Source organism: Choloepus didactylus, chromosome 17 (assembly GCF_015220235.1).
Source record: "Choloepus didactylus isolate mChoDid1 chromosome 17, mChoDid1.pri, whole genome shotgun sequence".
In the NCBI taxonomy this organism is placed as follows: Eukaryota; Metazoa; Chordata; class Mammalia; order Pilosa; family Megalonychidae; genus Choloepus; species Choloepus didactylus.
This window is the reverse complement of record NC_051323.1, coordinates 51,970,937-51,982,983: the sequence shown is the minus strand read 5'-3', so window position 1 is coordinate 51,982,983 and position 12,047 is coordinate 51,970,937. Positions and strand designations below refer to the sequence as shown.

Sequence of the window (12,047 nt, the reverse complement as noted above, 5' to 3'; positions counted from 1 at the left end):
ACTGAGGTGTTAAGGTATCTAAAAGGTGGAGGGCACCTTTCCATATTAACAACCATGTGACTTACTTATGCATTTACTTATTTCTAACAGTATCCATAAATTCCAAATATATAAATTTGGTATAAAATGAAAGACAATAGATCATAAGGCCCAGGTCTAAAGAAACTTTTCTCTTTGGGGATTTATTAACATAAAGCTAAAGGCTTTTTCGGTTTGTTTGTCTTAAACCCTTACACACATTAAGACATTAGACTTAGTCCAAATCACTTTCTAGGGCAGACCCAAAGATTCGCAATGTGATTTATTTGCACTTTAAACTAGAACTGGTCAGCAAATGCATTTGGTCATTTACTAGACAAAGACACAATTCAGCTGAAGCTACAGCTCAGAAAAGATTCTTTCTACCAGAACCAAAGAAACAAGGCTGACACAGAGATCTGGCAATTATTTTGCCAGACCATGAGCTGGATTTAACCCGGGATTTTAGAGCTAACAAACTCAGTGATCCCATGGACCAAGTCACAAAGTTAGAAAATACTTTCCAAGAACAGCTAGTCCTCTGGGTGGTGAACTATTCTGCAGCCTTGGGCTGAGCTTCTGTGTGCCACGCCCAGCCTCGCTCAGCAAGCTGAGTCAGCCTTGCACTCTCTGCTCTTCTGCCTTAGGATCTTATTCCCCTCCATGGTTTCCTCTTGTACCTCTGTGTGGAGGCCTCTCATTAACCCATCTTAGGCTCTGAATTTCTAACTAACTAGCAGTTTTATCCTGGATGCCACATAATGACTTCAACTTCAACAGCTCCCAGACCAAGAAAAGCTAATTAGCTTTTCTTCCAGATTGTTCCTTTCCAAGCCTGCAGTACCACTCGACCACGACCACTAACAGTTCACTGTTGGTCTTACTCCTAGCTTGGGCACCCTTTCCCTTGTCTTAAGTCCCACTTCTCTCAAAATGGGATCCTGGACTCTTCTAAATCAAAGTTGGCTTATTTTATATACTTTCTTTGGATGTACTCATGATTCTTTGAACTTGTTTATAGGCTGCTATCCCTTAGTGCTATACTAAATTATACTCTTTGTCTATGTCTAGGTTACATCAAGATGCCAAATCTTGATGTCAGAAACTTCATTTGAAATATAAGTGATATGAAAAGCCTCAAAGTACTGCAAAGGGTGTACAAAAATTAGATACCATGTATTAGCATTAAACGCTTTTACTATTGAAACCAACCTTTGAACAAAAAGCTCAGTAATCAGTAACTAAATAAATAAGGTTGCTAAATGACTCCAGAGCAATTGCAGGTCAATTTCCTCTCTCTGTTTTAATGCCTAAACATCCTTAAATTCCTGATGTATCACCCACTTAAGGTACTTGTACAACAAAAAAGGGGAAGGGGGCATAGATGGTTAATATGCCTTATCCAGCTCTTCATTTGAGCTCAGTTGGCCTGAGAACAGGAAGGTGGTCCTACTTCTGGGGTGGGGTGGGGTGGGGGTGGGGGTTAATGGCGGGGGGTTGAGTTCATGCAGGGTGCTGCATGTTGGTGCTTCCACAAGAGCTGGGAGCTCTCTAAGAGTCCCGTGATTGGCCTCTCTGTCCCCTTATAAAGAAAGCACTATGCTGCTGGTTAGTCACATTTGCTTGTTTCCTCCTCCATATCATCTAGGGTGAGGACCGCTGAAAAACGCAGTACAATCCTCCAGACAGAATTGACCGGGACACTGCTGCTTTTCCAGCTGTTTGTCTTCTGTGATAACATTAAATATTTGTTTTCAACTGAGGAAACCCAGGGTACATCATCTTATCATATTTTTAGCTCCACATGTATGTACTGATTAATCCAAATCTGTTGCTGGTGTAAATAAGCACATAATTTCGAGGATTAAAAATAAACTAGTAACATCAAAACTAGGCTCTCCAGTCCAATACCGAAGGGCACTGGAAATTGTGCCCCAAGGACTTTCCAATCACAGCCAGGTGAAAAGCCGTGGAGTGGGGCTGTCTCTGGACAGTAAGAAGATCAGAGAGACCGTCTGTCCCTGGGTGAGGGGATGTGCATGTATGTACTTACAAAACTCTCTCAATCATGTGAAAAAATACTCATTAGTAGAAACTTCACAACAGATTAGGTGATGATCCATGCACATCAACAGGCTTCCATCTGTGCTGCAGGAAATCTAGATCTATGGATTCTTATTTTCATTGGAAAACTAATTTCAGTGCTGACAATAAATCAAAAGGCTACATGACTACCTCAATAAATATAAGGGACTCAAAATTATATATTCCCATTGTGCTGGTTTGGATGTATTATGTTCCCCAAAATGCCAGATTCTTTGATGCAATCTTGTGTGGGCAGACGTATTAGTGTGGATTAGGTTGGAATCCTTTGACTGAGTGTTTCCATGGAGATGTGACTCAGTCAACTGTGGGTGAGACCTTGGATTGGATAATTTCCATGGAGGTGTTACTCCACCCATTCAGGGTGGGTCTTAACTGAATCACTGGAGTCCTATAAAAAATGTTCGCAGACAGAAGGAGGTGCTGTAGCCAAGAGAGACACTTTGAAGAACACAGAGGAGTTGAGAGTAGAGCTGGAACACAACCTGGGATCAGGAGACGCCAGCCACGTGCCTCCCCAGCTAACAGAGGTTTTCCAGGTGCCATTGGCCTTCCTTCAGCGAAGGTATACTTATGTTGATGCCTTCATTTGGACATTTTCATGGCCTTCAGACTATAACTTTGTAACCAAATAAACCCCCTTTATAAAAGCCAATCCATTTCTGGAATTTTGCATAATGGCAGCATTAGCAAACCAGTACACCCATAGAAAAAGAACAGTAAACCCTTCTAAAAATTCAGAGTGCTCCTACATATAATCTGGTTGTTACGGACGGAGACTGGCTCATCCAGAGGTTCCCTTGTAATTGTCAAGTATTGAAGCTGTGCCATGTTATCACCTATTCAGTGTTTTTCCTTATATTTTGTCAAATTCAGGGTATACTATAGACATAAAATCATAATTGCACCATGTGCCTGTTTTCAACAAACAGTAAATGGATTCATTCCTATCCCTACAGCAACAGTGCACCAAAGTTGAAGCATTTTTATTTAATATACAAGGATTAATCAAATTACCATGAAAATAATTGACAATTAAGTTTTCTAATTTTATCTTATTTTAAATAACTGGAATAGGAATTATATATTCACATTTTATAATCAGAGCACTTTAAAATTGAGTTGCAACTATTGTATTATAGTTTTTATCATCCTGGAACAAGAAGTAATCAAATAGATAGAAGACTGAGGCATCTCCAGATACCAGTGCAGTTAAGTAACTAATTCTGACACATGACTTATCTACAGGGGCAGAGAGGCCAAGAGGTTAAACCATTACTATCTGATCAAAGGAGAGAAGTGTTTTTATGAAAAGTACCCACAGTTTTAACTATTGGCTACAAGTGTAACTCAAACCTTAAATGAGTGCCTTATTTGCAAAAAGACAATCTATCTGTGGAGAAAATTCGTACGGCTAACATCCAAAAGCAACACGTTCTATGTTGCTTGGGAAATGCTTGCTTTCATCCATGGTCGGTCTAGGGTGTCTGGAAGGAGCACTGGATTTAGAGCCAAAAGGCCTGGATTTGAGGTCTATTTTACTTGTCATCCATTGAACCTCGAGTAAAGCACGGTGCTCTGTAGCCTGACTTTCCCTGACTGTAAAATGTTGATAATGATCCTAGCCCTGTTTACTTTGCAGGGTTGGTGTGCGGCTCACATGGCATAATTATGTGCAAAGTGCTTTGAAAGCTGAGAAATACTCTAACAAGGAAGGGCTCCGGGCAGTGCAGACTCTGAATGCCTGGATGGGCGTCAGTAGGATCAGGGATTAATTAACTTCTCTGCATGATGGTTTCCTCACTCAAAGTGTGGGGGTTGAATCCCCCTCACACTGGATCCCTGGACACACCACACAACAACTGGACACCTTGAAAGGTTCACTTGTCACACAGCTCATGGAATCTGTCATGAGAATAGAATGAGCACCAATGACATTTATATTCTAACTTGCGAACAGAGCTATACAGTCAGCTGTAAAAATCAAACACATGAACTTTCTGGACCATCTAATTTTTGCCAGTTTGATGACCTCATATTGGCAAATACAGCTTATGTTTGGGAACTAAGTAAGAGCAGCTTTTACCTTCACTTCATGTTCCTCTGCAAGGACAAGAAGAAAAGGCAGAGCTATCAGCCTTGCCGCCTGATCTTTGTGGGTTTCTCTTTTTGACCATATGTTCCTTAAAAGATATCTTCATAAGGGAAGTCAGTTAAGCTGCTTCAGTATGTGGTGAATGACTGAGGAAACAAGCACTGAAACTACATTTCCTCTCAAATCAGGAATGCTTAATGAGAATAAACGGTTCAAGGCAGAAACAAAAGAGCCTTAAACCAATTTGCTGCATTTTTTCTCATTTCAGAGAATGTCTGTTCCTTCTGCATTATTCTCCAGCCAGCGGAAGAAAGATGTCTAGCTTATTCCTTCTTCATGGAAACCATGGTTCAAAGGGCACAGACTCTCAGTTATCAAAGCAAGCTGGTGGTTTCTTCCCGGAGCAAGGCCAGCAAAATGGATGATATAAATATTCAGAGCAGGAATGGAGAAAGACATATTCCTTTTTCTTTGTCATGATCAGTGTCTTGGTAGTTCCAGGTAAATTACAACTTCTTCAGTTGTTCAGGATGCATTTTAAAGAAGCCATTGGTTTTGTTGGACATGTTTATGCCAAACTGCAAGAATTTTTCTCTCTTTATTTAAATCTATACTGGGCTTTTCCTATGGTTAAAATGTTCATATTACAGGATTTATTCTGAACACTGATAATGCTCCACTTACACTGGGAATTTTATGGGGGAAAAGTTACTTTTAGAGGTGCTTCAGCTTGGAAAGACTACCTTGAGTCAAATGAACTACACTAGAAAGTCTACAGGGAAGGAAAATAAGATTCTACCCAGCAGCCTAAAGTTAGTCAATGAAAAATCACACCATATGTAAATTAAAAACCAGTGATGGAGCCCTGCTGCATGAAGGCCACATGTAGCTGCAAGGTAACTTATTTTAGGTGCAAGGATAGAGGAAGAAGTTAAATAACAAAAATATGCATGGTTTATGCTGACAACAATAATGACACATACATTTATATAATAGTTTAGTCCTTCCACTGGCTAGCTTTGCTACTCTTATTCATATTCCATGACTCTGTTTTTTCATCTTTAAAATAGGGATAGTAAGATAGTAATAGTAGCCACTTCATAAAATTGTCATTAGAATTAAGTGAAATAATCACTGCAAAGTACTTAGCAAAGTATCTGAAATATTGTGAATACTCAAACAAATATTAGCTATAATAAAATCCATAATAATCATTTGACTGAATTAATAAATAATAACACAAGCAACAATAAACAATACATAGTGCTAACTCTGCATGCTGGGCCCTCACCTAAATGCTCTATATGTTAAGTAACTTATTTAATTCTAACACCAACTTCATAAGAGAGCAGTTTTGTTATTATCCCCATTGTACAAGAAGGAAACCAAGTCACAGAAAGGCAAAGTAACACCTAAGATAACATGACAGAGCCAGGATTTGGCCAGGCAATCTGCAATTATCTCAGTGCTTCCCGAAGTGATTTAGCAAGTTTTTGTTTTTATAATCCTGTTTATCACATCATTGATTTCTGTCTTTTGAAAACATGTATTCATTATTTTATAACAACTATTAACTCTATAATTTATTTATTCATCTTTGAAAATAAAAGCATAACAAAATAATGATATGGGGAATTCAGAGTCACTTGCATATTATTCATTCATATGTGAAAAAAAAAAATAGAAAGGTTATCTAACACCAAATGTGGGCCAGGCGATATGCGTCAGTGTTAGAGAGAGTGAGAGCTATGATTAAGGGCATTCTGGTTTCTAATAATTTTCTCTCATGAGGCTCACACTGATGGGATAATTGGACTTATGACAAGGTGGCCCTTCATCTCTTTGTTCCTGTTTTCTTCATAATGCCAGAATAGAAAAATCAGAAAGCCCACTTAACATCTGAACTCTTAAAATTTTGTGAAATTCAATAAATATTCCTTTTATACAGCTTTATTCCTTATTTTGTATTGATGTACCCTATAGTTTTCTGACTTGTCTTTAAAATTCAAATGTTCAGATGCTTAAATATTGGTTGCTCTGGGTGTTAATGGCTATTCCAGAACCACAGAATTTTAAATTTGATCTTAGACGTTTAAGATGTGACAGCTTGATTATTTTACAAGGCCCAAACCCTGAACCAAATCTGTAATTTTAAGAATCAAAACTATTTTCCCATTGATCTAGATGTTTTGAAATGTGTGGTCCACAGCTATTTACGAGCAGTTTTTAGCTGGTGTCTCTTTATGCCTGAGATCACGGAAAGTCCAAGAGTTGGCCCAGTTGGGACTGCTATTAATATCACTCTTGTTTTAGTAGCTTTTCCTTCAACTGGCAATTTTCTGGCTCCCTTATACTATAATGTAGCCTCATAGTACTGAGGCAGTCACAGGGCGCCCAGACAATTTAGCAATGATCTATAATACAGGCTTTTATAACAAGTGATTTATTCAAACACTGATTTTAACAGAAAACGGATCTTGATTTAAAAAATTAAATGCCAGAAACTGAGAAAAAAATTACTAAACTAGGACCACGGGTGGGTAACTTCTTTAATGTAACAAGTGATTAATACAGTATAAATTTTGAGCATTGTGACATCTGAAACTCAATGGAATAATTCTTAATGTTGTTATTGAGGAATAAAGCAAGACCCTTTAGGGCAAACGAACCCACCTTTAATGCAAATGGACATGATTCTGGAGGTACTGTATTTGAGTCCGTGTTTGATAGGGCCTGACATATCTCTTTCCAAGTTTGCTGTGGAAACTCTGTCCTGGTCCTTCCTTTAGAAGAAGCAGTCACTGTAATAGCCTTGAAAATGGGATAAACCTAAAGTACACTGGCACACAAAGTAAAATCCAGGGTGAAAAGTTGGTACATTTTGGTTCTTGACCCTAACATGTTTCCATTGTGCTGAATTCACTAAAAACCTCTAGCTCTTGAATGACTATTGTGTTCCTTTGTTATTTAGTCCTGGACCTTCCTACTTTAACTTTCATTTCCTTAGTTTCCTTAGCTATACAATGGGGATAATAATAATAATAACAGAAGATTGTTATAAAGATTAAATATAAAAGTTTATTTTTATTACAAAAAAAATTCCCTGCCTCTTTTTAATTCTCATAAATAAATGATCTGATGAATGTACAATTGCATCCACATTTTGCAGATCGTGTAGGCCATATATGTCTAAAATTAGGGGACCCACACTTGTAAGACTCAACCTTTCTGAACTGCAAGCTTCCTGAATGCCATACTGAGGAGTTAGATGAGAATAACAAAGAATTTTAAATCCTAGCCTTTTTGGTAGTGGTTGCAGTGTTTTAGGATTATCTCTGGCCCACGTAGATCGCAAAAGCAGGCAAGAACACTGACAATGTAAACACAACTAAAATATGAGCCTAAAATATGAATGCTTGCCATTATAAAAAGATTGAATAATGATAAAACCTGAGGAAATAGATATAAAAAATAGCAGGTTATTTTCTTTTCCTTAAAAGTCCTGAAATTTAATTTCACCATTCATAGTAACAGGATAAAACATCTGTTCTAATGGAAAAATAACAAAATGCATCCCTGAAAGGCCCCACAGAGAATTTTTCACATGAGTAAATGGAAATATGTATTCCATTTTTAGATAAGTACTCTTTCTTGATGTAAAAAATTGTGTGGTCAAAATATATAAATGTCACATTTGCCTCCAATCCTGAAACACTGATAAGCACAGAAGTTACACCACTACCATACTTAATTAACTCTTTCATTTATTCATCCTTCCATTTTGAAAACAGACTAATACCCAGGCACTAGGAATGCTGAACTAAAATATTTAATCTCAGACTTCAGGGAGCTCACAGTACAGCCAGAAAGTCAAACATCAGCAACCCAAGTCTGATGTGAGTAGCCCTGTGAGAGACTGCAAAACACAAAAGGATTGAGGAGAAAAAATGAAACTGGACCAACAGGTAAAGCTCCCAGGAGGAGGTGACATCCAAATGGTGTCTTTGAAGGCCATGTGAGAATATCCAGGCAAAAGTGCTCTAGGCAGTAGGAACAGTTTGTAACAAAGCAGTGAGGTGTAAAGTATTTCCAATTTTCTCAGAATTAATCAGTCTCCATATGCAGCACCTCAGCATGTTGTGTGTCCTTCTGCTAGCACAAATATTATGAGTATTAATTTTGATCTACATGCTTATCTCCCTCAATAGACAGAAACCTCCTGGAAGCAGTTTGATCCATCTTTGAACCTCCCATTTCGTCTTGCACTTTCACCTGACATGCATAAGTTTCATGAAATGAACACATGAATTACAGTGAGGTTTCACAAGAATTCTGTGCGAAATACATACTTCACCAAAACACCCACTGTACCACTCACCAACAAGGGGAGCCCTATGGTTTTTGCAAAGATGGCCTGATTCCCAGGGACAGGGCAGGAGAAATCATTTTAGTCTTTTCAAAGAATCTCATCCCCAAGACATTTTTGTGGTCATGGGGAAAAACTGTCTGGGAAACGTGCTCCCAGATGACATGGCTGGAATGAGGAATGGGAATTGTTTTCCCTTTTACATAGTTTCTGGAAAGGGCAATAAGAGAGCAAAACAAAACAAAACAAAAAAAGCTTCAGCGTTAGCATTCTCAGAGTCTGAGTTGAAAGATGCCATAAACAGAGAAAGATCTCATAGGGCATTACTATCCAGGCCCCTTGCCAAAAACAGCTATGAAGTGGCAAATCAAATTAGCCAGACATGTGAGCTCTGCCTGATTCACCACCTTGGAGACCCAACCAGCATTTGTGAAAGTCTCTTTGCAGATGGAGCCTAATGGAGAAGCTCCTTCTGGAGCATGAGCTGGGGCTCTGCTCCCTTAGAGCAACTTACAAAGAGAAGCTGTAAGTATATGCAACTGGAAATTGCTGGAAAACATGTAGTCCCATCATTTAAAACTGAGTTTTTTTAAAAAAAGTAGAGCGGGGAACAGCGATTATTTCAACACCAGTTTTCAGGGGAATTTCTGTAAGCTGGAAGAAGCTAATGATAATTATTACAGGTAAATGTACCCTGATCCTCAGGAAGTGATTCTTCATTCTGTTGCTTTTGAGATTTTGCTCTCACTTGAAGCTTGGGTGGGTAATATAAAGCCCTCCTGGATTTATCCTCATCAAATACTCAAATTTAGTGGGTCACAGGGGTCTATTTATTCTTCTAAATCAGTGTGGTGACAGTGGATTAGCTCCTGGTTTCTATTCCTTCAGTCTAGCTCCACTAATATGAGGGTAGCTATATGACTATAAGTGGTAAATAAACTTCAGCTTTTTCTCCTCCTTTTAACAATTAAAAATTACTGTAAATTGTCACTTTTTTCCTCTTCTTCTAGGGCATTTATTTTCCTTATCTCATTCAGAAGCATCCTGGGAAGTTTAAATCTGAAGGAACGAGATCTGGAAAGCTGTAAGACTGATGTAGTAGTAGGTAGGATGTGATTTATGATCTGGGCTAAGCTCCACTAATCAGCTTTCTCACCCCAGATGCAAACAAACAATAAAACCATCCGACATTTAGGAGAAAAAAGAGTGGATCTTATAGTTTTCCAATGAAGTCTCTTTGCACATAGAGCAGAGCCAATATTACATCTTCTGGGTACCCAACATTACCCAGGACACTGCATTTCTTGTTGTAAGCATGGGCAATGCTTACCGAGAGAACGGATAACTAGTTTCGACATTTGCATATGTACATACATTTACGCACTTGGACACATACAGACTGCTAATTTATTATGACCCAAGATTTAAAAAAACAAAAACAAAAACAAAGAAACTAAAAGACTTTGCTTTCAGGAGACTTCCCTTCCACCAAGCTGTAATACTAGGCAAGATGCATGTTTCATTTTCACATACTTTGCTTCACTTTAGCCTAGTACCAGAAGAGAATATTGCCATAGCTTTTGGGGGAGGGAGGGGTCCTGTTATCACTGGAATTAACAGCCAGGAATTTTAAAGAGACTCATCATCTCTCTGTCCAGTCCTGCTTGCCACAGAGAGCAGCTATTAAAAGTAACCAAAAGCTGGCTTCCGGGGGAACATGACTTCTAGTCCAGAATAAGCCCAGCAGACACACATATCCTTCCTGTTGGCCCTTCCATGCTCTTTCCCCCCATGAATCTTGAAGACCCTTATCATCCCTTTGCCCAAACAGTGATGGCCTGTGCTTAGGCCCTATCAGCCCTGCCTCATTAAAAGTTCTTCTTGGAAGGATCTGATTTTCCTTACTTTTCTCTTATACTTATTTTTTTTTAAAAGGCCTTAATTCTTTATAATGCCACTCAATTTACTTCATAAAGTTAATTATTCTATCAGATTCCAAGAAAATTTAGGCGCTACTGAAGTTGCAATATGATGTCAGAACAACTGGTCTGTTCAGTTAAAACAAAACAAAATAAATCCAAAAACTTTAAGCTATTTTTCCTTTTTTTTTTTCTTTTTTGCAATGGGAGGAGGCAGATATAAAAGTGAAGACATAGTAAGACTAGTCCCTCAAATGATTTCTTGTTTCTCATCCCATTGTACTGATGCCCTAGTAGGAGCTATATACTATACTTCTGTCTTAGCTCTGCCATGTTTCGATAAGTCTGCATCAACTCCACAAATGGTAAAACATCTTGGTCTTCAACAGGCAATGACATATAAAAGAAAACAACAATTTTATTTGGGGACTGTTAAGACCCAGGGACAACTTTAAAAGTATTTGTTCAGAGTTTCTCCCAAAGACACCTTCCCAAAAGAGCCATCAGCTACTGACACTGCCACAGATTTACACCTTCCCAACACACCATCTTTGTGACCGCTCTTTCCAAAATCACAAAAGAAAATAAAAACAAAGGCAAAGCACAAAGAACAAAAAACAGCTGTTGCTTTAATTCCTCTGGAGCCCAGTTTCGGGAAACTGTCAAAGACACATCTCCCATGCTCTTCATCGGGGCTTTACTCCCGCTGTCTTGTGTGCCACATCCAAAGTCAACTCCATTTCTGGAAGAATCAGGATGACCCAGTATATCCTTACCAGCCACCCCAACAATAGACATTGAAGATGGAATAGACTTAGACTTTCATGGATAAGGAAGGCTTTGAGAATAATGAGTTATGATCAGGCAGAAGGAAAATATGGGAATGGTCAGTGGTGGGGCATATCTGTGCTCTCCATCCCCTTGAATTTTTCTGAAAAGAAAAGCCATATGGCTGTTCACCCAGGGATTTGGGCAGAGTCCAGGAAATACAGGCTTACAGTTGTTAATGTAGTTCTGTGGTTCAGGGGAGGCAGTGGTCTTGGCTGTACTATAGAATGGCCTCTGCGAGTATATAGCCAGGACCCTCAGGAGGTTAATTTGGAAAACAAATTTCTCATCTGTACCAAATCCTGCATGTGAATCTTACTGTTTCCTTTCTTCACAGGACATTTAGGTTGTTTTGTGTTTTTGCTGTTGTTAAAAAAATTTGGCTTGTCAATGTCAGCTGTGCAAATAACTGTTCATCAAGGATAAGCATCAGTTTATAGACAGTTGAATAGTAAAGGGTGCGGCCTCCATTTCTTCAGGAGGTCAAAGAGGCTGATCCCTGTACCCCTGAGGATGAGCAAGCCTCAGCTCCATCGGTAGGTTATCCAGGTCCTCAAGTATTTTGATATTCTAGATTTACCACCAGAGAATATCAGAGTTGGAAACATAATTGTAAGGCAGAGAGTGCAGCCTCTCACAAGGTATGATGAATGGTCAACCGGCCTCCAGGAACACGGACACGGCGGCACTTGTTCATCTGAGAGGTATTTATTGACAA

The 12,047-nt window shown here is 38.8% G+C and overlaps 1 protein-coding gene across 24 annotated transcripts in view; it reads right to left on the bottom strand.

Annotated features, from left to right (window-relative positions):
- Positions 1-12,047, bottom strand: part of SLC8A1 (solute carrier family 8 member A1) — a 376,616-nt gene that overhangs the window by 135,067 nt on the left and 229,502 nt on the right. The window lies entirely within an intron of this gene.